Genomic DNA, 27,799 nt, shown 5'->3' on the forward strand with positions numbered 1-27,799 from the left:
AGTGCCAAAGTTAAATCAGGATCATATTAATAATCTAAACAATCCCATATCCCCTAAAAAATAGAAACAGTCATCAATAGTTTCTCAATGAAATGCCCAGGACAAGATGGGTTTAGTGAAGAGTTTTCTCAGACCTTCAAAGAAGACCTGATTCCAACTCTATTCAAACTATTCCACAAAATAGAAACAGAAGGTACTCTACCCAGTTCATTCCATGAAGCCACAATTACTCTGATATCTAAACCACACAAAGACCCAACAAATAAAGAGAACTTCAGACCAATTTCCCTTATGAATATTGACGCAAAAATACTCAATAAAATTCTTGCACACCAAATCCAAGAACACATGAAAATGATCATCCATCATGCCCAAGTAGGCTTCATCTCAGGGATGCAGGGATGGTCCAATATATTATAACAAAAAACCTAGGATAGCAAAAACTCTTCTCAACAATAAAAGAATCTCTGGGGGAATCACTATGCCTGACCTAAAGCTGTATTACAGAGGAACTGTGATAAAAACTTCATGATACTGGAACAACAATAGACAGGTAGATCAATAGAATAGAATTGAAGACCCAGAAATGAACCCACACACCTATGGTCACTTGATCTTTCACAAAGGAGCTAAAACCACCCAGTGGAAAAAGACAGCATTTTCAACAAATGGTGCTGGCACAACTGGCAGTTAGCATGTAGAAGAATATTAATTGATCCATTTTTATCTCCTTGTTCAAAGCTAAAGTCTAATTGGATCAAGGAACTCCACATAAATCCAGAGACACTGAAACTTATAGAGGAGAAACTGGGGAAAAGCCTTGAAGATATGGGCACAGGGGAAAAATTCCTGAACAGAACAGAAATGGCTTGTGCTGTAAGATTGAGAATTAACAAATGGGACCTCATAAAATTTCAAAGCTTCTGTAAGACAAAAGACACTGTCAATAAGACAAAAAGGCAACCAACAGATTGGGAAAAGATTTTTACCAATCCTCAATCTGATAGAGGGCTAATATCCAATATATACAAAGAACTCAAGAAGTTTGACTCCAGAAAATCAAATTACCTTATTAAAAATGAAGTGCATATCTAAAGAATTCTCAGCTGAGGAATACCGAATGCCTGAGAAGCACCTAATAAAATATTCAACATCCTTAATCATCAAGGAAATGCAAATCAAAACAACCTTGAGATTCCACCTCACACCAGTCAGAATGGCTAAGATAAAAAATTCAGGTGACAGCAGTTGCTGGGGAGGACGGGAGGAAGAGGAACACTCCTCCATTGCTGGTGGGATTGCAAACTGGTACAACCACTGGAAATCAGTTTGGTGGTTCCTCAGAAAATTCAACATAGTAGTGATGGAGGATCCATCAATACCACTCCTGGGCATATACCCAGAAGATGCTACAACATGTAATAAGAACACATGCTCCATTATGTTCATAGCAGTCTTATTTATAATAGCCAGAAGCTGGAAAGAACCCAGATGTCTCTCAACAGAAAATGTTCAACATCCTTAATCATCAGGGAAATGCAAATCAAAACAACCTTGAGATCCCACCTCACACCAGTCAGATTGGCTAGGATCAAAAATTCAAGTGACAGCAGATACTGGTGAGGATGTGGAGAAAGAGGGACACTCCTACATTGCTTGTGGGCTTGAAAGCTGGTACAACCACTCTGGAAATCAGCCTGGTGGTTCCTCAGAAAATTGGACATGGTACTACCAGAAGATCCAGCAATACCTCTCCTGGGCATATACCCAGAACAGAAGATGCTTCAACTTGTAATAAGGACACATGCTCCACTATGTTCATAGCAGCCTTATTTATAATAGGCAGAAGCTGGAAAGAACCCAGATGTCCCTCAACAGAGGAATGGATACAGGAAATGTTGTACATTTACACAATGGAGCACTATGCAGCTGTTAAAAATAATGAATTTATGAAATTCTTAGACAAATTGATGGATCTTGAGGATATCATCCTGAGTGAGGTAACCCAATCCCAGAAGAACACACATTGTATGTAGTTACTGATAAGTGGATATTAGCCCAGAAGTTTAGAATACCCAAGATACCATTCACAATCCATATGAATCTCAAGAAGAAAGAAGGCCAAAGTGTGAATACTTTGATTTTTCTTAAAAGGGGGAACAAAATATCAATCGAAGGAGTTACACAAACAAAGTATGGAGAAGAGACTGAAGGAATGGCCATTCAGAGATTTCCCTACCTGGGGATCCATCCCATAGACATCCCCCCAAACCAGACACTGTTGTAGATGCCAAGAAGATCTTGCTGACAGGAGCCTGATAAAGCTGTCTTCTCAGAGGTTCTGCCAGTGCCTGACAAATACAGAAGTGGATGCTCACAGCCATCAATTGGACAGAGCATAGGGTCCCCAATGAAGGAGCTAGAGAAAGTGTCCAGGGAGCTGAAGGGGTTTGCAGCCCCATAGGAAGAATAGCAATATGAACTATCAAGTATTTCCAGAGCTCCCTGGGACTAAACCATCAACCAAAGAAAAGATATGGTGGGACTCATTACTCAAGCTGCATACATAGTAGAGGATGGCCTAGTCAGTCATCAATGGGAGGAGAGGCCCTTGGTCCTGTGAACATTATATGCCCTAGTATAGGAGACTGCCAGGATCAGGAAGCATAAGTGGGTGGGTTGATGAGCAGTGGGTAGGGGGAAGGGATAGGGGGTTTTCAGAGGGGACACTAGGAAAGGGGATAATATTTGAAATGTATATAAATTAATTATCTAATAAAAATAATTTCTGCACAACTCACTCAATAGGTGGTACTTTTGTTCTCTTTGTCCAAATAGACTGTGCAGATGGGGATATACCTTTCATTATTTTTTTACTTTTTATTTTTTGTTCTTCTCTCTCTCTCTCTCTCTCTCTCTCTTTCATTCTCAAGATAAGGTATTCTTGGTTATCCCTGGCTGTCCTGGAACTCACTCTGTAGACCACACTGGCCTCAAACTCACAGAGATCTGCCTGTCTCTGCCTCCCAAGTGCTGGGATTAAAGTTATGCACCACCACCATCCCGGAGAAAATCAGCTTTTAAAGGGAAGTTTTTTTGGGACTCATGTTTAAGTCCATGACTGGTTGGCATCATTGCTTTTGTGTGTGCGTGTGTGCGTGTGTGCGTGCGTGTGTGTGTGTGTGTGTGTGTGTGTGTGTGTGTGCGTGTGTAAAGCAGAACCCCATGGCTGGGAGAATTAAGCCATTTACTTCACATCAGGGAAGAGTGAAGAAAAAGACCAGGGTTTGGCAAATGCATGCCTATAATGAATGAAAGACTTCCTCTTGGTCCCATCTCTTAGTTCTGCCTCCTCCTTATGGTTCCAAAGTCCAGGACCAAGTCTTGAATTTCACATGGGATTTCAAAGGACTTTCCATATTTTAACAGTAGCATATTTTCTTTCTAAAGACATATTTCATATTAGTTTCTCTCTTTCAAAGCTAATGGATATATATTTCTATTACATTCTTTGGAAACTCATTGAAGTGGATTATCCACCCTCCACCAGTACTTATAAATGAGGCAGTGTCCTAGGCTGGAACATTAATTCATATTTTGAGGCATGTAGAACTCATAAGTAATTTACTTTCCCAATGCTATTTAGTGCAGAGAGCATTTTATAGCACCATTTTATCAATTCAAATATATCTTTCTTAGAACCCAAATCAGGGGTTCCTGGGGTTTGGACGTGCACAAGTGATTAACTTTCTGACACAGGGAAAGGTGTTCAGTGTTGGGAGAATCACATGACTGGCCCAGGAGAGTTTACTACCACTCGGGGAGACAAAATAATTGCAAAAGAAACAAGGTTCCATGAAAATGGTCTTTGGCTCTAGGGTTCAGCTTAATATTTGCTGGGTAAGTGCATGGTGGTCAAGCTGAGTTTTCTCCATAGTCTCTATCTTTGACTCTCAATACTTTAGTTTAAAAAATATATGTATTTTACTTTATTTACTTTTGGCACTTTTACTTCCCTTTTTCTCTGGATGTGATCTGAAAGACTAATAATCAAGATGTCTTCACCTGTTTCTTGTTTCTTAATGATTTAGAGACAAGGACTACATCTGAGATGCTAGCTTATTTAATTTACACCTCTGACTTGTGCCAAAAGAATATACTCTTTTGTAAAACCAAGAGTTCTATTAAGTGTTTGAGTTCTCAAGGTCTGGAGAAGAGCTAAATCAAAAGAAAAGAACATTTATTTCTTGCAGCTGTCCTCTGAGAAATAAATGGTCACACAATTGTCTGTTGGAAGAAACATCTATGTTTCTGACAACTACTCCTGTCTAAAGTGTATTTTCTAATGTTAAAGGGTAAGTTAAATTCATTTTATGTGTTAACTATCATGTCAGTGTTATTAAATCAAAAGTTAAGTTGCCAATACAATTCTGAATTTTTTATGTAAAGTATTTCACGGCATGACAATCTGCCCATCAGGTTGATGGATCTGCTTAAACAACCATTGGAACAACCATCTATTAACAAAAGAGGTAATAGTATTTCCATCATGAATAATTCTTATGAAAGAATTTCATAAGGAATATTTGACTCAATAATGAGTCTTTTGAGAGACAAATTGAAAACTACTATATCTTCTAAGTCATGTAGTTTATATCATTTGATTGGCTCAGTGATAGCATCTGGATCAAAGGTAGAAGTGTATAACTCAGACTATATGACCAGCAATGAAATATACTGCCAAGTGGTGAGGAGGTAGGATACAGTTAGAGAGAATCTGGTTCTCTTTCCTAATGATTCTGCTTCATGTATTTTTGGTAGGATTTGACATCATTGTGAAAAATGCCATAAGCTCCTGAAGAATCAACTTCAATATGTAGTTGTAGATGAGATCACATTAACCTTCTTAAGGGAAGGGTAGGACAGTAATAAAATATAGAAAACCAAACCAAAAATGGCTCTGTTACCATGTGATAAAAATCCTCCACACAGACCTAGTAGAATGAATTTATATCTGAAAATAACTCTCACTTTGAACTTTGTTATTTCCATCAGACCTCCAGCAGGCTAAGAACCTCTATTTGACATGATAAATCAAAGAAAGTGCCTTGTATATATCTGGTGCCAGACTGGTGTAAGCCATAATAGCACTGGACATTAGGGCAGCTTCTAGACAGGCAGTCCATGTCACCAACACCACTTTTTGCTTCTCAAAAGACAAATTATTTTGTAAAAGGTACTGAGGACTTTCTAGTCAATGGTGGGTGCTTACCATATTGCTTAGTTCTTCCAAAAGGAATAGAATAAAGAAGTGTTTGTTATTGACTAATTACGTGGGTGGTCTATTCTGAAAATGTAATTTCATTTATGTTATACTTGGAAGTGAAATGTCTACCATAGGCTTATGTGCCTGAACAATTGTGCGATATTTAGAAGGTGGGACGTCACTGAAAGAAATAAGTTGCTGGAGGATAGCCTTCCTTCTGGATTATTTCCTGATTAGCCATTCTTTTTCCTGAACCAGAGATGTAGAGAAACAGTTTCATTTTCATGCTGTCACATCTGTGATGTGCTTCACTGTATTCTCTCAGACCACAAGCCAAAATATGTCCATTCCTTACCTTGTTTCTCTCAGTTATTTTATCATGGCAACTACTACAGTTTGTTTATATGCTCCTGTAGATCTCTTGATCCTGGCTTGTCTCCTATACTTCATCTTCCTCTTGATGGTGGTTTCAGAAAATACCAGGTTCTTTGTGCAGAATGTCTCCTGTCTGTATACTTGGACATCAAGGTGATCATGACAATTAAACACCACTTTGATGTTACCTAGGACAAACTGAATTTTCAGAGAGAATTCTATTTCTACATGATCTTAGCTGATTCATGTTTTTCATTTCTTTCTCAGATACCCACCCACATGGCTTTGTGCATTAGTACTTCCAGATAAGTAGCACTAGCCTGGAGGGTGGGCACATTGCCAATTCTTCCAAGTTCTACACTTGGGTTTTGTTCTCTCCCTACCGTTGGCTCTATGATGTGGCTTATTTCCTTCAGAAGAGCCTCTCCCCAGAGATAATGCTGTTCTAATATACCACATCTGCCCTAACTCTCTACTTTCCCCCTTTTGAGCATTCAGGCATTTTTCCTTTATATGGTTCCATGACAAAATGCTCTACACCCTAAAAACTGCCAATGTCCATCTGATAGTTGAGCTTCTACCTTTCAACTCTAAAGGGATAAATATCGATTCCCTGTTAGCAATCTAATTAAAGCACATTTTGTATTACCTTTGAAAGTTTTTTTTTTTGGGTGGCAATTTAAATAGTTTTATTATTCCATGTTACCTGTTTTGGGTCCCTGTGGAACAATGCTACACCCTCTTCTTGGACTGACTTAATCCACCTCTTCAATGGTGTGGCCTGAAGCAGCACCACTAGATGGATGAGCTCCTCCAACAGGGAAGCCACCAGGCATTCCTCCAAGCATGCCACTACTACTCTGGTACAGCTTGGTAAAGATAGGGTTGTAGACTTTATCCATTTCTTTCTGCTGATGCTCAAACTCTCCCTTGTCTGCAGTCTGGTTCTTATCCAACCAGCTGATGATTTCATTGCACTTGTCAAGAATCTTCTGCTTGACCTCATCATTGATCTTGCCTTGAAGTTTCTCATCTTCAACAGTTGCTTTCATGTTGAAGGCACAAGACTCTAATGAAATCTTGGAGGAGAACTTATCTCTCTGCTTCTCATTCTCAACTTTGTACTTAGCTTCTTGTACTATGCCCTCAATATACTCCTTACTCAAGTGGCCTTTGTCATTGGTGATAGTGATCTTGTTCTTCTTTCCTGTGCTCTTATCTACAGCAGAAACATTGAGGATGCCATTGGTATGAATGTCAAAAGTAACCTCAATCTGAGTAACCCCACGGGGTGCTGGAGGGATGCCTGTGAGCTCAAACTTTCCAAGCAGGTTGTAGTCCTTGGTCATGGCCCTTTCACCTTCATACACCTGAATGAGTACACATGGCTGGTGATGAAAGTCTGTGTCTGCTTGGTGGGAATGGTGGTATTGCTCTTGATGAGGACAGTCATGACTCCACTAGCAGTTTCAATACCAAGGGAAAGAGGACTGACATCCAAGAGCAGCAAATCCTGAATATTCGTAGACTTGTCTCCAGATAGAACAGCTGCCTGCACAGCTGCATTATAGGCAACAGCTTCATCAGGGTTAATGCTCTTATTCAGTTCTTTTCCATGGAAGAAGTATTGCAGAAGTTTTTGAATCTTGGGGATTCTGGTAGAACCACCCACCAAGACAGTATCATGAATCTGTGACTTATCTAGTTTGGCATCTTAAAGGACCTTCTCTACAGGGTCCAGTGCACCATGGAATAGGTCAACATTCAATTCCTTAAATCAAGCCTGGGTAATGGAGTTATAGAAGACAATTCCTTCAGAGAGAGAGAGAGAGAGAGAGAGAGAGAGAGAGAGAGAGAGGGAGAATCTCAATACTGGCTTGGGTGCTGAAGGAGAGGGTGTACTTGGCCCACTCACAGGCAGTGTGAAGGTTCCAGACAGCTCTCTAGTTCTCACTGATGTCCTTACTGTGCTTTCACTTAAACTCAGCAATGAAATGGTTGACCATTTGGTTGTCAAAGTCTTCTCTACACAAGTGGGTATCTCCAGCTGTTGACTTAAAAAATTTGATCTTCAATAGTGAGGATCAACACTTCAAAAGTGCCACCTCCCAAGTCAAAAATCAGCACATTCCTTTCAGCTCCAACCTTCTTATCTAAGCCATAAACAATAGCAACAGCAGTTGGTTCATTAATAATTCCAAATACATTGAGAAAGATATGGAATGCTTCATGAATTTGCATGTCATCCTTGCTCAGTGACCATGCTAATCTTCTCTGTACTGTTCAAATTTTAGTATATGGGCTGCCAAAGAGAGCACTACCTTTGAAATCTTAAATTCCATGTTTTTACTCTGGGTTACAAAACTTCTATTCTTCTTTTCAACTTCATCACTTTAAAAATCATTTGGATATGTAGCCCCCAGAGGTTTCTCAGAACTCCTAATTCCTTCTTAACATTTGTATCTATCTAAATTGGATATAGCCATGGTAGGAGTTACACAGTAAAACCAACACATCTATAACACAACGCCATACCTAAGGTTCAGGAAACATCATGAAAGAGGTGGAAGAAATATTTTATGAGTCAGAGGAACAGGGAGTCTGCTTTGAAGTTGTGTCTTCTAGAAATGATAGGGAAGCAAGACCCAAGATACTATGGTTGCCTAATAAGAAACAAACATACCTTCTTTCTGATTCACAGCTGCACCCTGGTGCAGATCCTGTGTTCTACACCCGCTTCTGCCCCCATCCACACCCAGAGGCAGCTTGGCTTCTATGAGTTCTGATTCAGTTAGGGTCACAGATCAGGTGCTCCAGACCCCTTCCCACACTCAGAGATAGCCTGACCCAAGGAGACCCAACATAACCAGGTTCACAGAAGGGACATAGACAGCAAGATCAGTTAACACTAGAGATAACCAGATGGCAAGAGGCAAGTGCAAGATCATAAGCAACAGGAATGAATGCCAATTGGCAATATAAGAACACAGTTGTCCTACCACAGCAAGCCCTGGATACCCTAACACATCTGAAAATCAAGATTCTGATCTAAAAATCTCATCTCATGATGATGATAGAGGATCTTAAGGGGATCCTAAATAAGTCCCTTAAGAAAATACAGGAGAACACGATCAAACAGGTGAAGAAATTGAACAAAACCATCCATGATCTAAAGATGGAACTAGAAACATTAAAGAAATCTCAAAAGGAGACAGTACTGGAGATGGAAAACCTAGGAAAGAGAGCAGGAGTCACAGATGCAAGAATACAAGGGATATAAGAGAGGATGAACAAATCTAGGAGTTGGTTCTTTGAGAAAATCAAGAAGATAGATAAACTCTTAGCCAAACTAACTCGAGGGTACAGAAACCACATCCAAATTAACAAAATCAGAAATGAAAAGGGAGACATAACAACAAAAACTAAGTAAATTAAAAAAACAATCAGTTCCTACTAGAAAAGTCTATACTCGACAAAAATGGAAAATTTAGGTGAAATGGATGATTTCTAGACAGATACCAGGTATCAAAGTTAAATCAGGATCAGAAAAATCATCTAAACACTCCTAAAACCCCTAAGGAAATAGAAGCAGTCATTAAAAGTCTCCCAACAACAACAACAAACTGCCCAGGGACAGATGGTTTTAGTGTAGAATTCTATCAGACCTTCAAAGAAGATAAAAGGGATACAAGTTGGAAAGAAGTCAAGATATCACTATTTGTTACTTGTGTATTATGTGAGAATATATATAAGCTACCCAAAAATTCCACCAGAGAACTCCTACAGCTGATAAACAACTTCAGCAAAGTGGCTGAATATAAAATTAACTTAAACAAATCAGTAGCTCTCTTCTACACAAAGGATAAATGAGCTAAGAAAGAAATTAGGGAAGCAATGCTTTTCACAATAGTCACAAATAATATAAAATATCTTAGTGTGACTCTAACCAAACAAGTGAAAGATACTTATAACAAGAACTTCAAGTCTCTGAAGAAAGAAATTGACGAAGACCTCAGAAGATGGAAAAATGTCCCATGTTCATGGATAGGCAAGATTAACATAGTAAAAATGTCCATTTTACCAAAAGCAGTCTACAGATTCAATGCTATTCCCATCAAAATTCCAACTCAATTTTTCACAGAGATAGAAAGAAGGGTTCTCAAATACATTTGGAATAACAAAAAACTCAGGATAGTGAAAACTATTTTCAACAATAAAAGAATTTCTGATGGAATCACCATCCCTGCCTTAAAGGTGTACCATAGAGCAATAGTGATAAAATCTGTACGGTATTGGTATTAAGACAGACAGGTAGATCAATGGTATAGAATTGAAGACCCAGAAATAAATCAACATACCCATGGTTATTTGATCTTTGACAAAGATGCCAAAACCATCCAGTGGAAAAAAAGTCAGCATTTTCAACAAATGGTGCTGGTTCAACTGGCTATTATCATGTAGAAGAATGAAAATTGATCCATTCTTATATCCTTGTGCAAAGCTCAAGTCCAAATGGATCAAGGACTTCCACATAAAACCAGATATGCTGAATCTAATAGTAGAGAAAGTGGGAAAGAGCCTTGAACACTTCGGCACAGGGGAAAATCTCCTGAATAGAACACTGATGGCTCAGGCTCTAAGATCAACAACTGAGAAATGGGACCTCATAAAATTGAAAAGCTTCTGTAAGTCTAAGGGCACTGTCAGTAAGACAAAACAGCAAGCTACAAATTAGGAAAATATCCTTACCAACCCTATATCTGATAAAGAGCTATTGTACAAAATATACAAAAAACTCAAGAAGTTAGACTCCAGAGAACCAAATAACTATTTAAAAAATGGGGTACAGAGCTAAACAAAGAATTCTCAACTGTGGAATCACAAATGGCCAAAAAGCATCTAAAGAAATGTTCAACGTTCTTAGTCATCAAGGAAATGCCAATGGAAATGACCTCACAGTAATCAGAATGGCTAAGATCAAAAACTCAGTTGACAGTAGATACTGGTGAGGATGTGGAGAAAGAGGAACATTCAGCGATTCTTGGTGGGATTGCAAGCTGGTAAAACCACTTTGGAAAACAATCTGGCCATTGCCCAGAAAATTGGAAATATTTCTACCTGAAGACCCAGTTATATCACTCTTGGGCATATACCCATAAAATGCTTCAACATGTAACAAGGAAATATAGCCCACTATGTTCATAGCAGCCTTATTTATAATAGCCAGGAGCTGGAAACATCTCGGATGTCCCTCAACAGAAGAACGGATACAGAAAATGTGGTACATTTATATAGTAGAGTACTACTCAGCTAGAAACTGTGATACATTTATACAGTAAAGTACTACTCAGCTGAAACAATGACCGCATGAATTCACAGGGGAATATATGGAACTAGAAAATATCATCCTGAGTGAGGTAACCCTATATATTCATTGATAAGTGGACATTAGCCCAAAAGCTCAGAATACCCATGATACAACTCACAGACCATAAAGCTTAACAAGAAAGAAGACCAAAGTGTGGATACTTCAATCCTATTTAGAAGGGGGAACAAAATAATCATGGGAGGTAGCAGGAGGGAGGAACCTGGGAGGGAGAGATGAGTGGGAGCAAATAAAAGGGGGCCAGGATTGGGTATGGCAAAAGACAGGAGAGAAGTCAAGAGGGTTGGGAAAATGAATAGAAATATGTAACAGTGGGATGGATCTGTGGGTCCAGCTACATATGTAGCAAAGGATTGCTTTACCTGGCTGACATCAATGAGAGGGGAGACTCTTGGTCCTATGGAGGTTTGATGTCCCAATGTAGGGGGATGCTAGAGTGGCGAGGCAGGAGTGGGAGGGTGGGTTGGAGCACACCCTCATAGAGGCAAAGGGGATGGGGAATGGGATGGGGGTTTTCCAAGAGGAGACTGGGAAGCAGGGACAATATTTGAAATGTGAATAAATAAAATAACCAATAAAAAAAGAACAATGAGAACACCAATGTATATGCTAATGTGGAAGGGGAAATCTCATGGGATGATACCTCTAGACAAAGATCTACAGACAACTAATGCCTGTAATGGATGGAGAGTTAGCATTTTGTTGTTTATTTTATACCTAGTAGTCATCCCTGAAATTATATAACACAAACAATGCTAAATGGACTTATCAGGTTGTTATTTATGTTATATAGTCACTTATAAATATGCATATATACATACATGTACATGTGTATGTGTAACACTAGTGATCAGTGAAAGAGGTCATAAATATGAGAGGGAATGAGAGGAAATATAGGAGGGACTGGAAGGAGGAAATGATGTAATTGTATATTAACTTAAAAGAAATTGCAAAAAATAAAAATTGTTCAGATAAAAAAAAAACAGCAAGAAATTATGGTCAAGAGTGCCCTTCTCTGAGGTAACTGCAGACCAGCTAGTGAGAGTGGCTTAGCGTTACCAATAGAGATGCTGACTAGGGGAAGATGGAGCTACTCGATTCTGCATGAGCCATTGATAGTGTGATGGTTAGTTTAAATTGTCAATGTGACATAAAATGTAATCACCTGGGTAGAGAGTCTTAGTAAAGGATTGTCTGTGGTGGGTTGGCCTGTGGACATATTTGCGGGATTTTCTTGACTGATATTAGAAGACCCAGCTGACTTGGGTAGCTCTGTTCCCTAGGCAGGTGATCCTGGTCTGCACAAGAGGAGAAATCAAGCTGAGCACAAGAAAGCATGAACAAGCAAGTCTGCATGCGTTTCCTTCTTTCTGCTCTGAACTATGGATGAGCTTTAAGGAGCTGTGTGAAATCCCTGCCTTGATGTCCTTCCAGTGATGGACTGTAACCAGAGATTGCAAGATGAAGTGAATCTCTTTCTCCACAAACAACAGCAGCAGCAGCAGCAGCAGCAGCAGCAGCAGCAGCAGCAGCAGCAGCAGCAACAGAAATACAAATCAAACCAACCAACCAAGAACCAACCAACCAATGCTGTTACTCTGTACTGAGTCCTGTAGTTGTATAATCAAACCACTACTCTAGACCAACCACTGATAATAGTGAAAGGCAGGAGACTTTTCATTCTTCAGTACAGAGAGTCAGTGGCAGTTTAACAAAGCATTTCTCATGGAATGCATAAGTTAATCTGGCCAAGATGTGCTAGGTGAACATTCAACTTTGATAGGATACAATGTGATTCATAAAACATGTGATCTCTCACACAGATATACTGAAATGCTTGTGCAAGTACCACAGGCTGATTCCTAAATGACACACATACTTAAAACATAGAGATTTCATGTGGAATTATCTCCATAAAATACATATGACATATTCATAAATACATCTTTTACTATCAAGAACATTCTTGACAGTATATGTCTAATAAAGCAAGAGAAATAAAGCTTTTGCTTACAATTTTATGTGTATATATGTTTTTTGCTTCTATATATCTACAAATGATGATAAAAATAACCTTTTCATCAATTGTAACTCCTGTTTCTTGAAGAGTTTTACTGTTACTGGGTGCTATGTGGCACATTCTTATAGCATTGTGGGTCTCTTGCTCTTGTTATAGAGCTATTGTGTTAGCAAGGTGGATGGAATAAGAGCTTCTCATCCCTACAGATAACTCAGAGTCATATAGACACAACCCCATTTAACTCAAAGTAAGTATCTTCCAAATGGGGCTTCCTTTAGTCCTATCTAATCCTCAACTAAACATATGCCAATTTTCCTCATATAACCACAGCCTTTCAAAGATGAGGGAATATTAGGGATGGAGGGAAGGCTGATGTGACATGAGACACTAGTCTCAAGAGAAAGAAGAAAAGCTACAGAGAAGCTACGAGATATTTCCTAATAGTAAAAAGAGTTCTAGACAGCAACTCCAAATAATCCAAGGGAGCTGTGCTCAGGTGCCAGGCTGAGTGTTTAGAACCCTAGAGTGTATCCCAACCTCAGACCTCTGGCTATAACTCACCTTAGATCATGCGGAATTAGAAATAGGCAATAGCCATGGCTTGCTCACTGGTACATTGTCGGGCTCAACAAAATGAAATCCCAAAGTAAAAGCCTTAAGGGAAAACTTTATGGCCTTTTTTTTTTCTTCCTCATTTCTTATTCTCACTAAGACAAGTCAGTAAGTCTAGAGTTTCCTTTTTAATGGTTTAGAAGCTAGACCAATGTTCCTAAAGCTAGTCACAATACAAAACCACTGCTCTAACATTCCCTGCTTTCCTGGAAGAAGTGGCTCCAAAGCCATTCTTTGGCCTATCTTGCTTGTATGCAGATCATATGACCCTCAATTCAAGTAGAGCTTTGCCCTGCATCTAGAAGGTCAGAATGCTACACAGAGGCCAAGAAGAATATGAGCAGACAGCCTTGCTGGGTCTCATTCATCCTCTATTACTTCTGGGGATCACATCCTTTTTGCCCAGTCACATTTCTGCATGGCTAACCAGGTTTCAAGTAGCCTAAGCATAAAAATGGGTCATTAACCCTGTTTTTGTTTTTGTTTTTGACCAGAAGTTTCCTGTGTCACCACTAAGTATGAGCAAGTACATTTGTTACTGCTTTTCTGTTAACCTGTCTGTTGTCATCTTATCAACTATAAAGTCACCACAGGGAACATTTGGATTTCCCTACAGCATCATGTCACTTGAGATGATAAAGTCATTCTCTTAGATCAGGGGTTGGCAGGCTTCTTTATATAGGACCAATAGTAAGTGTTTTGTGATCTATCTGCTGTCTCTGGTGGAACTATTCAATGCTATGAAAGCAGTCACAGACAAAATGACAACGAGTATCACTATCTGAGTGCCAATCAAGCTTCTTTATGGAAACTGATATTCAGACTGCTTATAATTTTCATATGTTATAATTGTCAGTATTGCTTTTTAAAGAACTATTAGAAGCATAAAAACCATGTTTAGTTTGAAGATTGTACAAAAACAGGTGGCAGGCCAAATATCCCAAATGGTTGTGTGCTGACCTCTATTTTAAATTATACTGGGTAGCCAGGAATATAGTTTAGTTGTCTGAGTGATTGCCTTGCATGTATTAGGCCCTGGGTCTATCCCTAGCAATCAAACACACACAACAATTAAATTATGCTAAATAAAGACACAATATTAAGCTGATCAGGTTTTGATGGACATCACTTTCTGTTCTGCATTAACACATGAAGGATATTTCTTAAGGAACAAACATTAACATGCATCAGTTATTAGTTAGATATGTTGATAATGATCTAAAATCTATCATGTGAATCCCCCAGCCTCGGAATAGTCCAATGCAACATCACCTGCCTCCCTTACCATGACTTTTGGGGCATTCTTGGTGTTTTGAGTTGGCTTAACTACTGGTTTGGATAAAGACCATGTTGTTGTAGCACCCGTGGTTATCCATATAAAATGGGCAGACGATCAAGCCAGGAAATTTTCCAGCATAGATGGGGGTGCTTTCTAGGCCTCACCCCTTAATAAAGAGCCACTGGTAGTGATAGCTGTGAGTTAGGAAGACTAACTCTTTTTTGAGGGTGTGGCCACTGGTTGGCTTTCCATGCTCTAGAGGATGACCCCACACCCAAGCACACATGACTGACAATAATTGAATCTACTGGGTTGTTAAAAGCAAAACAGAACAAAACAGAAAGATGACATGAAGTTGGAAGAGTATAGGTTGGTGAGGTATGGGAGGGTTGTTAGAGGGGAAGGAAGGTGTGGATAGGATCATATTTTATTGTATACATATATGAAATTCTAAAGAATAAAGAAAACTTTAAAATTAAGAAGATTTGTCATATACAGAAATTGTATCAATGCAGCATCATGGTCACAATCTGGTTAAATGCCAAATCACAGGTGCCCAAATGGCAGCAGCTGGTCATCTGGCCTGGTCACACAGGTAGCCATTGGGAGTAGCTGGTCATTTGGCCTGGCCACACTGGTTCTCACCACTGCATTTCTTATGTGTCCATCTTAGAATGAGCTCAAGAAGGTTTTACACAAAAATAATTAGTTCCAGTTACCCGAGCTTTTAAAAAACATCAATTTAGCAATGATTAAAATATCATTTACATAATTAAGAACATGATAAGAATTATGATTTACATAATTGAAAATTATACATACTTTAAAATGTCTCATTTACTTTTAAGCTTTGGATATAAATCTTGTACATTCATTGACAAGTCTCTAAAGCAAGAATTCTGTCTTCTTCTGCTTTTTCTTTTGAGATAGTCTTCTTTTAAATGTGTATTTATGTGTCCCTGCCTGAATTCATATGTGTCATAAGCATGCAAATGCCCACAGAGGTCATAGGAAGACATCAGATCCCTAGGAGCTGGAGTTATAGGCAGTTGTGATCTGTCTGTCTGATATGGGTGCTAGGAACTGAACCAGAGTCCTGTGCAAGAGCAGTAAGGACTTTGAATCCCTGAATCATCGCTCCATTGCCCCTAGACACAGGGTGTTGCTTGTAGCAAGCTATCCTAGAGCTCACTCTGCTGCTCCCGTTGCCATTAAAGTCATTATCTTTCTGCCTCATTGGCCAAGTCCTAGGATTGTAGGTGTGTATACCATATTCAGTTCCCCCTTGATCTCTGATTATTGTTTGATTAAGCTATACAGAACAAGCATTATGAAACGATTAGTTATTAGTTTATCACATTTATTTAAACATTTTATAGTCATTTACTCAATATGTTTTATTCCAAATGCTTGATCAGGAAAATTTACCCCTTGAACAAAATGAAGCTTTCCTTGCAAAGTTTTAGTACATAAATACTTATAAATGTAGAAACTCTCAAGGCCTTTTAGCTATTCTACTAAGATTTAGGAGTGTAAAATAACTGCTATTTTTTAAGTTAAAACCCCGAAACTATGATCATTCATTTTACATTGGAATCCCAATATAATCTGCCAAATTCTTAATGTCAGATTCTGCTAAGCATTATAAACACAATCAATATTTAAAATGCAGATGGTCCCAATGATTATGAAAACTGTAGCTAAACATAATCCCCAGCACAACATACAAATTGAATAACCTTTAATAATTCGTAATTGTAAACATTCTTCAGTGGAAAGACTTCGATCCTTCAATCAGTGTTCAACCCAGGGCTGAACCTGCCCCTGCCTGTTTTATATGGCTCCAAGCTAAAAATGGTTTCTATATTTTTAAATAGTTACAAAAAACCTTTCTAGGCATTCATAAATAAAGTTTTATCGGAACACAGCTATGCTCATTTGTTTAAATATTGCTCATGGCTGCTTGTGGCTTCAGTGTCAGAACTGAGTAGTTAAGATAGAAACCATATGGCTCTTAAACCTAAAATATTTACTTATTGGCCCTTTACAGAAAGTTTCTGATCCCCCTTTTATTTAGAATATACAAGCCATGTTGAGGTTGGATTTCAAAGCTTTAAATAAAGGATCATAGTAACAGGGAGTTTTGCCTGAAGGTTATGTGGGCACTAAGGATAAGGATTCTTTTGAAAGGTTGTTCTCCTTCTCCATTAGCCCAGAGAGCTGCTCAGAACAAAGGCTGAGGATAGGAAGAAAGAAGAGAGAAGGGCGCTCTGTGGTGTGTGCGGGTGCACATGTGCGTGTGAGCCCATGCCCATGGGTGCAAAGACAGACTCCCTGTCCCCCGCCCACCCATTACCACAATGCTTGTGGGACTGATACACAGATGGGCAGCTGCTGGGCTGTGGGACACCCTTTACAGCATGTTCACACCCCTCAGAGTACAAGAAGATGTTATAGAAATCGATTATTCTAATCCTTCTCCCACCAAGATATCAAATCATTTACCTAAGTACGGGAGTTCCATTGGTCACTGTTAACTTTGACTTGCAGTAACTTAATGAAGAAAACTGTTGAAAGGCCTTAAGACATTATTTTAGACACAGTTTCTCTATTACAGACATTCTAAGGACCGAAAACTAAAGAAAGGCAAACCTACTGGAGTCACAAGTGAGGCAAATACAGAGTAGGAAGCATGTATGGAGAGCAAAAACTAACTTGAGTGTTAAATATGGACTCGACCCTGATGTCATGACAGGAATTATGTTCCTACCCTTTCTTCAGTGCTTACTTAAAGAATACTTAATTTTTTGATTATAATTATGTCATTTACCACTTTCATTTCTTCTGCCCTAACCCTCCCATAAACTCCTCTGTTCTCTTTCAAATTCATGACTTCTTTTTCTTTTAATTTCAACAATACTTTCTAAGTAGCTCTGATTGAAAGCAGAGAAAGAAAGAATAGGCAACTCAAAATAGAAAATCAATCTCTAACAAGATCCAGAGCAGTCCACTAAGTCAGGATATTATTTCTTATTTTTAAAATTTATGTTTTGGGTCATTCTAAAGTGTTATGATTAATTATTTATCAAGACCATGAAGGGTAGATAAAAGAAGCTGGGGATTATATTGAAGTTCAATGCTGGGACACTCAGACTTGCTCAGGGAACCTCTGTATAGGGTATCAGGGCAGCTCTGTAGTGCCTCATACCTTAGATTTTTCAGAATTCCTGTAAATCAATTCATTCCTTAAAGAAGCTTTCATGAAACAATTGTTTCTAGAAGCATGACACCTTCTGTTTAAAAGAACTTTGTGTCAAAGAAATAACCATCTACTAGTGAACACCAAACCTCATGGAGAGAGGCTCTCAAGTCTTATACGCTATGACATGAAGGAGGAAGGAATGTAGCCTGACATTTAATACCAAAGTAAAGAGCAAGAGTGGAGGGGCACAATCTGTAGATTTCTGAACGCACTTCCAGGCAGAGCAGGACAGGTTCTATTCTGGGGGAATAGAAAAGCTCATTTGAAAAGCTTATTTGACTCTAATCTGTCTAGCCTTGTGAGATCTTTCAAGGGATTGAAGGATCATGAAAACTCACACAATAAAACTTCATGTAGTCACATCCACTTAGGTCAAGAAACAAAACCTGAGCAGAAAAGCTTTTGTTGGTTTTTGTTTGTTTGTTTTGGTTTGGTTTTTTTTTTTTTTTTTGACACATGGTCTTACTATATGTAGCCCCTGGCTTCCCTGTAACTCACTATATAGACCAGGCTGACCTCAAATTGCCTCTGCCCCCAGAGTGCTGGGATTAGAGTCCTGGGATTAAAGGCCCAGCAGTTCTCCTGATTTTTAAAGCAGTCACTTTGTGTATCTTTTAGAAGCCTGGCCACATAGCCAGTATTTTCTGTCTCACCAACTCTTTAATGCTCAGCCACAGGTCTCCTCCCATTTTGGGCTTTTGACTTCTTTTGTTATATTTTTCCTCTGCCTTAATTTGGAAGCCTCTGCTTCAGTGTTTCTTGTGGTATTTTTGCTGATGAACTCTCTGTTAGGTTTGACCACATCTTTGTAGTTTTGGTGTTTGGTTTTCACAATTACACTAAATTTTGGTGTGGATTTCTTCTTTCTTTTGAATATATTCTGAAAATTTAAGTTGCAGACAAGGAACTTAATGGACTAGTATATGGATTCAGATTGACATGACTATAGCCTTGAGTCGTACCTTCTATGATTGTCCATAGCAACTATAAATGCCTTTTCTTCTAGTTATCCACAAAACAGTAGAAAAAGAAAGTGGTGTGTGGGCTTTGTAACTGAACCTTGACATGGGTTGTGAGCAACTCTTTGATATTAACAAGATAAACCAGATGCCAGACAGCTGGGATGAAGTTACTTTTCCCTACACCCCAAAATATGTTCGTCCTTTGAGGCAAATTATGGGGATCCATTTGTTCTTGCTTTTTCATAGAAACATGCTATGGTAAGAAAGTCCCCTGCTAAATTACATTCTATGTAATCCTATATCTGTCTGCTTCTCTTCTGAATGTCTCATAGAACTTTGGGGCTGATCCTCATATTCTAGAAGTTGTTGATCTGGAAAATTATAATCCTTTATATTTTCTGAAATCAAGGATGTGTTATCTTATATAATCAAGTACAGTTATGGAAATCCAGAATAATGCCTATACATTAGTAGAACCTACAAATCTTACTATAACTATGTTTTAGCTTACAAAGTATTAGAGTTTCATTTAGCTGATATTTCTGATTTCTTTTAGAAATCAATATGTCTTTCCCAATCTGTCTTTGTCTTTTTGTGTCCTTGTTATTTTAGGAGAGTATAGTTCACTTATTTGTAATTAAACAGTGTTGGACTAATATTTACTTATGATTGGATTCTGATCAAGCACATTTTTTCTGAATATATTACAGAAGTGACATTGCGGGGCTCAGCAGTTAAGGGCACCTATTGCTCTTGCTGAGAACCCAGGTTTGGTTTCCATATCAGTTGGTTCACAGTTGCCTCTAACTCCAGTTCCAGGGGATCTGACACCCTTTGCCCTCTGTGAGCACCTGAGTGTCCATGCATATAAACTCATGCAACCAAATACTCATATACATAAACTGAAAAAGGAAAGAAACAGAGATGTGATGTTGTACCTTAAATAATGCTTATATTGCAGTTGAATTATCTAGTTTCTGCTGTTGTTATCCTTGGTCACTGGGATAGCATTGCATCTGATTTCTACAATGGAACTTATAATTTTTGTAATTATATTAAATATCTTATGGGGAATGTATTTGTGACTCTAAATTAAATATTGTTGTTGTAGGTTAAATATGGAAGGTTTCCAACAAGTTCCCATACTCTGGGCTTGCTTAACAGCTGGTGGCATTCTTGGACAGTGGAGCAAACAGCACGTCAAGTAAACCATTAAATAAATCAATACATCAGTATCCATAACTGGTCTTTTCTACCTTATTCTGTATAATCTTCCCTTGTATTTTATACTTTTATCTTTTGATTGAGTCATACCTATCTCTGAATATTGTATTTGTCTTCATTTCCCCAACGAAGACAAATGTGCTCTTAAACCTGTCTACTGGGTTTTTAATTTCATATATTTTATTTTTCAGTTCTATGTTTTAAATTTTTTTGTTTTCCATTATGCAATCATTTTATGTAGGTTTTGGTTTCTTGTTGCAATTCTGAAAGTCTGGGTTTTTAATCTCTAGATGTTCAATGAGCACGATTGCTGAATAAGGCTGCAAACTCTTTATAGGTCTGCTTTTATTCCTTTGTTCTGACTCATTAGTGCTATTTTATTGCCTGTGTATCTGACCATATTAATTATATGCCGACTTTGTGTTACATTTTAAAAAGTTATTTATAGATGTACTTTGAGGTCTACTTCTGTGTTATTCGTTGATTCTTGGCCTTTTGGGTCAAGTGTCCCTTGGTGTTCATTGCACAGAAGATTTTTGTTTGCTTGTGAGGCCCAGGTAGTAATCTGGGCTCACTATAACCTGACTCAGCACATGGGACTCTTCCTGCATCTTGAGATATTTTGAACTGTGGCCGTTTTTACTCATAGACATGAAGTCCTTTAAGTTGTCAGCTGTTCCAGAGCTGTAACACATTCTAGGCTTACCTCTTTGGACCCTTTTCAGTAATTTCTCATCCCTTTAGAACACTCCATACTAACTTGTGCTATTGTAATACCAGTATGCTTTGTGCTTTGGGGATTGCTTTTAGGATTTTGTTCTATATGGGAGCATGGGCTTCCAGTTCTGCTGGCATTTTCTAGAGCAGTGGCTCTCAACCTTCCTAATGCTGAGAACCTTTAATAGAGTTCTCCATGTTGTGGTGAACCCCAATCTTAAAATTATTTTGTTGCTATTTCATAACTATAATTTTGCTACTGTTATGAATTATAATGTAAATATCTGATATGTAACCTTCAAAGGGGTTGTGACCCACAGGTTGAAAACCACTGTTCTAGGACAAAGTTTTACTGTATATCACTGTATTAAAGTTTGTAGATTATAAATCCACCTTAAATTCAGTTTTCAATAATTTGAGAAAAAAATACTCTGGCATTTTTCTATTTAGCAATTATCACATGTTGCTTAGTGTAAGGGTGATAAAATTTGTTGACATGAGATTTCTATAACATACCATGTTAGAATTGTTTGGGGCCCAATGCATAATAAAATTTATCTCCTTTATTATAGCATCAAAAATAGATCCAAACTTACATATTGTACTTGCAAGAGGGACTAATTCACTCTTTTTTTTTTTTTTTTAAAGTTTTTCCAAACAGGGTTTCTCTATGTAGGCCTGTTTGTCCTGGTACTCACTCTGTAGATCAGACTGACCTTGAACTCAGAGATCTACCTGCCTCTGCTCCCCAAGTGCTGGGATCAAAGGCATGTGTCAACACTACCTCTGATGTACTTTAAAAACTAACTTTTGCTTCTAAAAAAATATTTTTTTTTTTGGTCCAGATGATGAGCTAAGAGAACTTTGCAAGTATCAGTTCTTTAATATAGCTGCAACCTAAATGTTCAAGAATTCTATATCACCCCAAAAGGGAAAACAAAAATAGAAGGTTAATTCCTCTTTAGTGTTACTTTACTGTTTCAGTTTCATAAATTTATATATTAAATTTTAGTCCTCTCCATCCCATGCCTCTCTCATGTCCCTCTTATCTACTGAAACGCTTCATCCCAACATGACTCCTTCTGCTTTCAGGATTTCTGTGCATATGTAGTCCATTGAGTTTAATTATAATTCCTGCTCCAGCATGGGTCAGAAGTTATTTCCTGGAGCAAGGGCAACTCATCAATGGTTTCGACCCTGAAGAAAACAAGACACTTTTCTCTTAGTGTTCCTTATAAAGATGCATGTTATGATATCATTATATTTAAAATCATGTTTATATAACCCACAGATCTGATAGAAACTTATTGAAAATAATTTGTGCAATTAGTTTTATAATACTCCAAATTAATGTCTATTTTTAAAATATTTATTTTGTATTTTAATTTTTTGTATGTGTGTGTTCATTTGTGGGTATGTACATGTGAGTGTACCTTTAAAGAGACTATCAGATTCCTAGAGATGTCAGGACCTCTGTAAGAATGGCATGTGTGCTCTTAACTGCTGCACCATCTGTGAGACCATCTCCTCCAATTAAAAACAGATGTTATACTCATGTTTAATTACATGTGTATATGCATTGTGGAGGAAGTGTCATTTGTGTATGTGAATGCCCTGCCCACTGAGGCTAAAAGAGGGTGTCCAATCCACAGGAACAGGAGTTACAGGCTGTGATGTGCAGAGTATGAACTGCTGTCTTCTGGAACATGCTGTTGACTGTTGAGCCATCTCCAGCCTGTAACCTGGGGTATTTTAACATTGATGTACTTTATGCTCCTAGGCTTTGACTGAAAGTTTATTATATATATAAAAGGCTATTACATATACATATGACTGCATATACAAATACAACTATGTGTAAAACTACTAAGAACTGGGATATGCCCCAGTGATTATAACACAAAGCAAAGAGCTAGCAGTATTAAGTAAAAGCAACTACACTATAGCCTCAGACTTGTCTCTTTCATTGGTGAACCTCCTATCGTAACATCTGCCTCTATCTATACGTGCTGGACACACCCTGTCTAGATGGAGGTGCTTGAGGCATTTTCTCTGGCCTTCTGCTTCAGTTGTCATATACCCTCAGTTCAGAAGATGGCCCACTTGTGGCATACTTTTCAAGTATAAGCCAGTCAACTGACAGTCCACCCCCACAACCTGCTATAGTGGGTTCTCACACTCAAGACTTGAGATGGGTCCTAATTCTTCCCTCACCGCCTACCAACTATCAGACAGCCAGAGACAGCTTCTAATTCCCAGCTGCTAAAATGACTCAAGCTAGTCAGTCCTAAGCTGCTTACCTCACCTCTCTGCTCCTTCCCATGGAACCCATAATAGATGTGTCTTCTCACAGTTCCTTCACATGCTTCCTGAACAAGCCCAGTAATGTTTGGAATGTGAAGACATGGCCCAGTCATTCCAGTTTGGCTTAACATAACCACAGAAAGTAAGATAGACATTTTCAAGAAAGGACATGAATACTTTTTTATGTAAGTACTTATGCTGAGATTAATGTATGAAGCATTGTGTTTATAAAAAGAACAAGATCTACTTTGTCACATGTTGTCAAAACACCACATTCCACAGGGATCAGACGGGCTACATTCACATTCCTGTGCATAGTAAAATCCTGAGCATTTCCTATAATTTTAAAATGGAGACCACCATTGCAGATCTCTGAAAAATAACGTAGAGGTGAATACAATTCCCCCTATGAGATATGAGATGTTTCCATGGTACCTTTATAATAAGGTGTAGTGGACCTGGCTGTGCTCACTCATCAAACACATTTACACTTCCGACTAATTCCTCTTTTTAGTTCAACTTGCAATAATCTCAAATACCAACCCCCAGTGCCTTGAAATACTTATTCTTGTTATAGATAGATTCTTAACAATCATTTCGAGACAGGGTTCTAGAGTTTGCTCAGTAGAACAAGCTGGCCTTGATTTTACAGGGATCCACCCGTATCTCCCCCCTCACTGCTAGGATTGAGTGCATGTACTACTATGCCTGGCTTAAATATGTGGTTTTAAGTAAGATATAAAATAATATTTTATGCATCTTTATTTATCTTGTTTCCCAGTTTTGCCAGTAGTGACCAGATGATAATGTAGGAAACTAAAATTTTCTACACTGTTTAGACTCTTTGATGGTGACATAACTGCACATAATTAAAAGCTGATTAAAGAAACATTGGGCTGGGCAGTGGTGGTGCACACCTTTAATCCCAGCACTTGGGAGGCAGAAGCATGCCGATATCTGAGTTCGAGGCCATCCTGGTCTACAGGGTGAGTTCTAGGACAGTCAGGGCTATACAGAGAAACCCTGTCTCAATAAACCAAAATATATATATATATATATATATATATATTTTTTTTTTTTTTTAAAAAAAGGAAAAAGAAAAAAATGTTGGTATATCCATACACTGTAAGACTACACAACTATTAAAAAATAATAAGGAAGCTTTTTATGTTTTGCTGTTTAACGACTACCAAGATATCCTAAGTGAAGGAAGAAGCATTAAAACTGAATGTATGACTTGTTATAAATTATGAAAAAAAGGAAAAAGAGAAATCTATGTCTACAAACATATATAAGTATATAGATATAATAAATGTATGTATAATCAGACACAAATATATAGGTATTATATAATATCTATTTATCTTCTTGGATTTATATACAATAACCTGTAGGAAACTATGGACTTCAGTTGTCTGTGGGTAGAATTAGGTGACCAGGTAGGAAGCAGAATTAAGTTTTTTTTTTAAATTGTATATCATTTACAATTTTTTTATGTTGAGGATTAGCAAGGGATTGTTACATACCTAAGTAACTTGGGGAGCAAATGTTTTATTTGCCTTATACTTCCATATCACAGTTCATCATGAAAGGAAGTCAAGACAAGAATTCAAACAGGGTAGGAACCTGGAGGCAGGAGCAGATGCAGAAGCCATAGAGAGGTGCTGCTTGCTGGCTTGCTTACAGCACTCAGGACTCACATTCCAGGGATAGCACACCCAAAATGGGCTGGAACCTTCCTCATCAATCACCAGTTATGAAAATTCCCTATAGATTTGCCTATGGCTATATCTTATGGAGGCATTTTCTTAATCAAGGATCCCTTCTCTCAGATGACTTTAGCTTGTGTCAAATTGACATAAAAAGACTGAGCACAAATGGTGACTCATGTTCTCTAATAGAAAATGACAGAAATCCCATCATACAAAACATCACTTGTTATTTTTCTACCTGCCTGGGAACTGTGGGAATTAAAGGAGCTAACATTTTATAAAGAAGTTGCAATCTCTTGATAGGCAAGTGTCATATAAGTATGTTCTTATAATCTTGTGTTTGTAAATATAAATAAGGTGTAGTGGACTTGGCTGTGCTCACTCATCAAACACGTTTACACTTCCGACTAATTCCTCCTTTTAGTTCAACTTGCAATAATCCTAAATACCAAACCCCAGTGCCTTGAAATACTTATTCTTGTTATAGATATGTTCTTTAAAAATCTATCTATAGATATCTTTAGATATTTTTCTTAAAAAAAAAAAATCCCCAAGCTTCCAGTTTCCATCTGCACCCAGAGATGATTCTGTGCCACTGTGCTCCATGCCCAAATATCACTGGGAGAGGGCTGGTTTTCCAGGAGCACTGGCACACCTGTGAGTACAGGTAAGATTACTACTTCTGCTCCTAGGGACCCGCCAGGAAACCTCAGGACACAGGAACTGAGGACCAACCCAGGACAGGATCCTTCCAGTTTCTGTCTGTGTCAAGAGCTGATCCTATGACACAGCACGACATACCCAAATACTACCAGGAGAGGGCTGGTCTCCCAGGACTGCTGGCACACCTGTGAGCACAGGTAACACCACCACTTCTTCTTAAATTTCTGGCCCAAGGGGGACCAGCCCAGAGTCATCAGGACACAGGAACGAAGGAACAGCCTGGGACAGGATCCTTCAGGTTTCTGTCTGCACCCTGGAACTGACCTTGTGCTACCGCTCTCCATAACCAAATTCATCCTGGAGAGAACAGGTCTCTCAGGAGTATGACACACAAGCTTGCAGGAGGGACAAGCCACAGTCAGAGACAGCGAGACCAGCTAACATCAGAGATATCCAGGTGGTGAGAGGCAAGGGCACGAACATAAGCAACAGAAACTAAGGCTACTTGGCATCATTAGAACCCAGTTTTTCACCACAGTGAGCCCTGAATACCCCAGCACAGCAGAAAAGCAAGAATCTAATTTAAAAACACATCTCATGATGATTATAGAGGACTTTAAGAAGGACATAAATAACTCCCTTAAAGAAATACAGGAGAACATATGTAAACAGCTAGAAGCCCTTAAAGAGAAAACACAAAAATCCCTTAAAGAATTTCAGGAAAACATAACCAAACAGGTGAAGGAATTAAACAAAACCATCCAGGATCTAAAAATAGAAATAGAGTCAATAAAGAAATCACAAAGGGAGACAACTCTGGAGATAGAAAACCTAGGAAAGAGATCAGACGTCACAGACACAAGCGTCACCAACAGAATACAAGAGATAGAAGAGAGAATCTCAGGTGCAGAAGGTCTATAGAAAACACTGACACAACAGTCAAACAAAAATACAAAATGCAAAAAACTTTTAACCCAAAACATTCAGGAAATCCAGGACAGAATGAGAAGACTAAACCTGTGGATAATAGGTATAGAAAAGAGTAAAGATTCCCATCTTAAAGGGCCAGAAAATATCTTTAACAAAATTATAGAAGAAAACTTCCCTAACCTAAAGAATAAGATGCCTATAAACATACAAGAAGTCTACAGAACTGGACCAGAGAAGAAATTCCTCCCATCATATAATAGTCAAAACCCCAAATGCACAAGACAAAGACTATTAAAAGCAGCAAGGGAAAAAGGTCAAGTAACACATAAAGGCAGACCTATCAGAACTACACCAGAATTCTCACCAGATACTATGAAAGCTAGAAGATCCTGGGCAGATGCCGTATAGATCCTAAGAGAACACAAATGCCAGCACAGGCTATTATACTCAGCAAAACTCTCAATTACTATAGATGTAGAAACCAAGATATTCCTTGAGAAAACCAAATTTACACAATATCTTTCCACAAATCCAGTCCTACAAAGAATAATAGATGGAAAATTCCAACACAAGGAGGGAAACTCCACCCTAGAAAAAGCAAGAAAGTAATCTTTCAAACCCAAAAGAAGATAGCCACATAAATATAATTCCATCTCTAACAACAAAAGTAACAGGAAGCAACACTCACTATTCCTTAATATCTCTTAACATCAATGGACTCAATTCCCCAATAAAAAGATATAAACTAACAGACTAGATATGTAAACAGGACCCAGCATTTTGCTGCATACAGGAAACACACCTCATTGTCAATGGTGTACAGATACTACCTCAGAGTAAAAGGCTGAAAAACAATTTTCCAAGCAAATGTTCCCAACAAACAAGCTGGAGTAGCCATTCTAATATTGAATAAAATCTACTTTCAACCAAAAGTTATCAAAAAGATATTCATCAAAAGAAAAACTACCAAGAAGAACTCTCAATTATGAACATATATGTTCCAAATGCAAGGGCACCCACATTCATAAATGAAGCTTTACTGAAGCTCCAAGCACACATTGCACCTTACACAATAATAGTGGTCGAC

At 38.3% G+C, this 27,799-nt stretch overlaps 1 protein-coding gene, 1 non-coding gene and 1 pseudogene across 5 annotated transcripts in view; all 3 read right to left on the bottom strand.

Moving 5' to 3' along the window:
- The window catches only part of Cpa6 (carboxypeptidase A6), a 424,263-nt gene that overhangs the window by 251,911 nt on the left and 144,553 nt on the right, over positions 1-27,799 (bottom strand). The gene's annotated exons all lie outside the window — the stretch shown is intronic.
- Gm15604 (predicted gene 15604) lies at positions 6,312-6,875 on the bottom strand (annotated as a pseudogene).
- Positions 7,853-7,959, bottom strand: Gm25253. The gene has a single exon (XR_003949178.1). It is a non-coding gene; the product is annotated as a U6 spliceosomal RNA (small nuclear RNA).

This window comes from Mus musculus, chromosome 1, assembly GCF_000001635.26.
Source record: "Mus musculus strain C57BL/6J chromosome 1, GRCm38.p6 C57BL/6J".
Classification (NCBI taxonomy): Eukaryota; Metazoa; Chordata; class Mammalia; order Rodentia; family Muridae; genus Mus; species Mus musculus.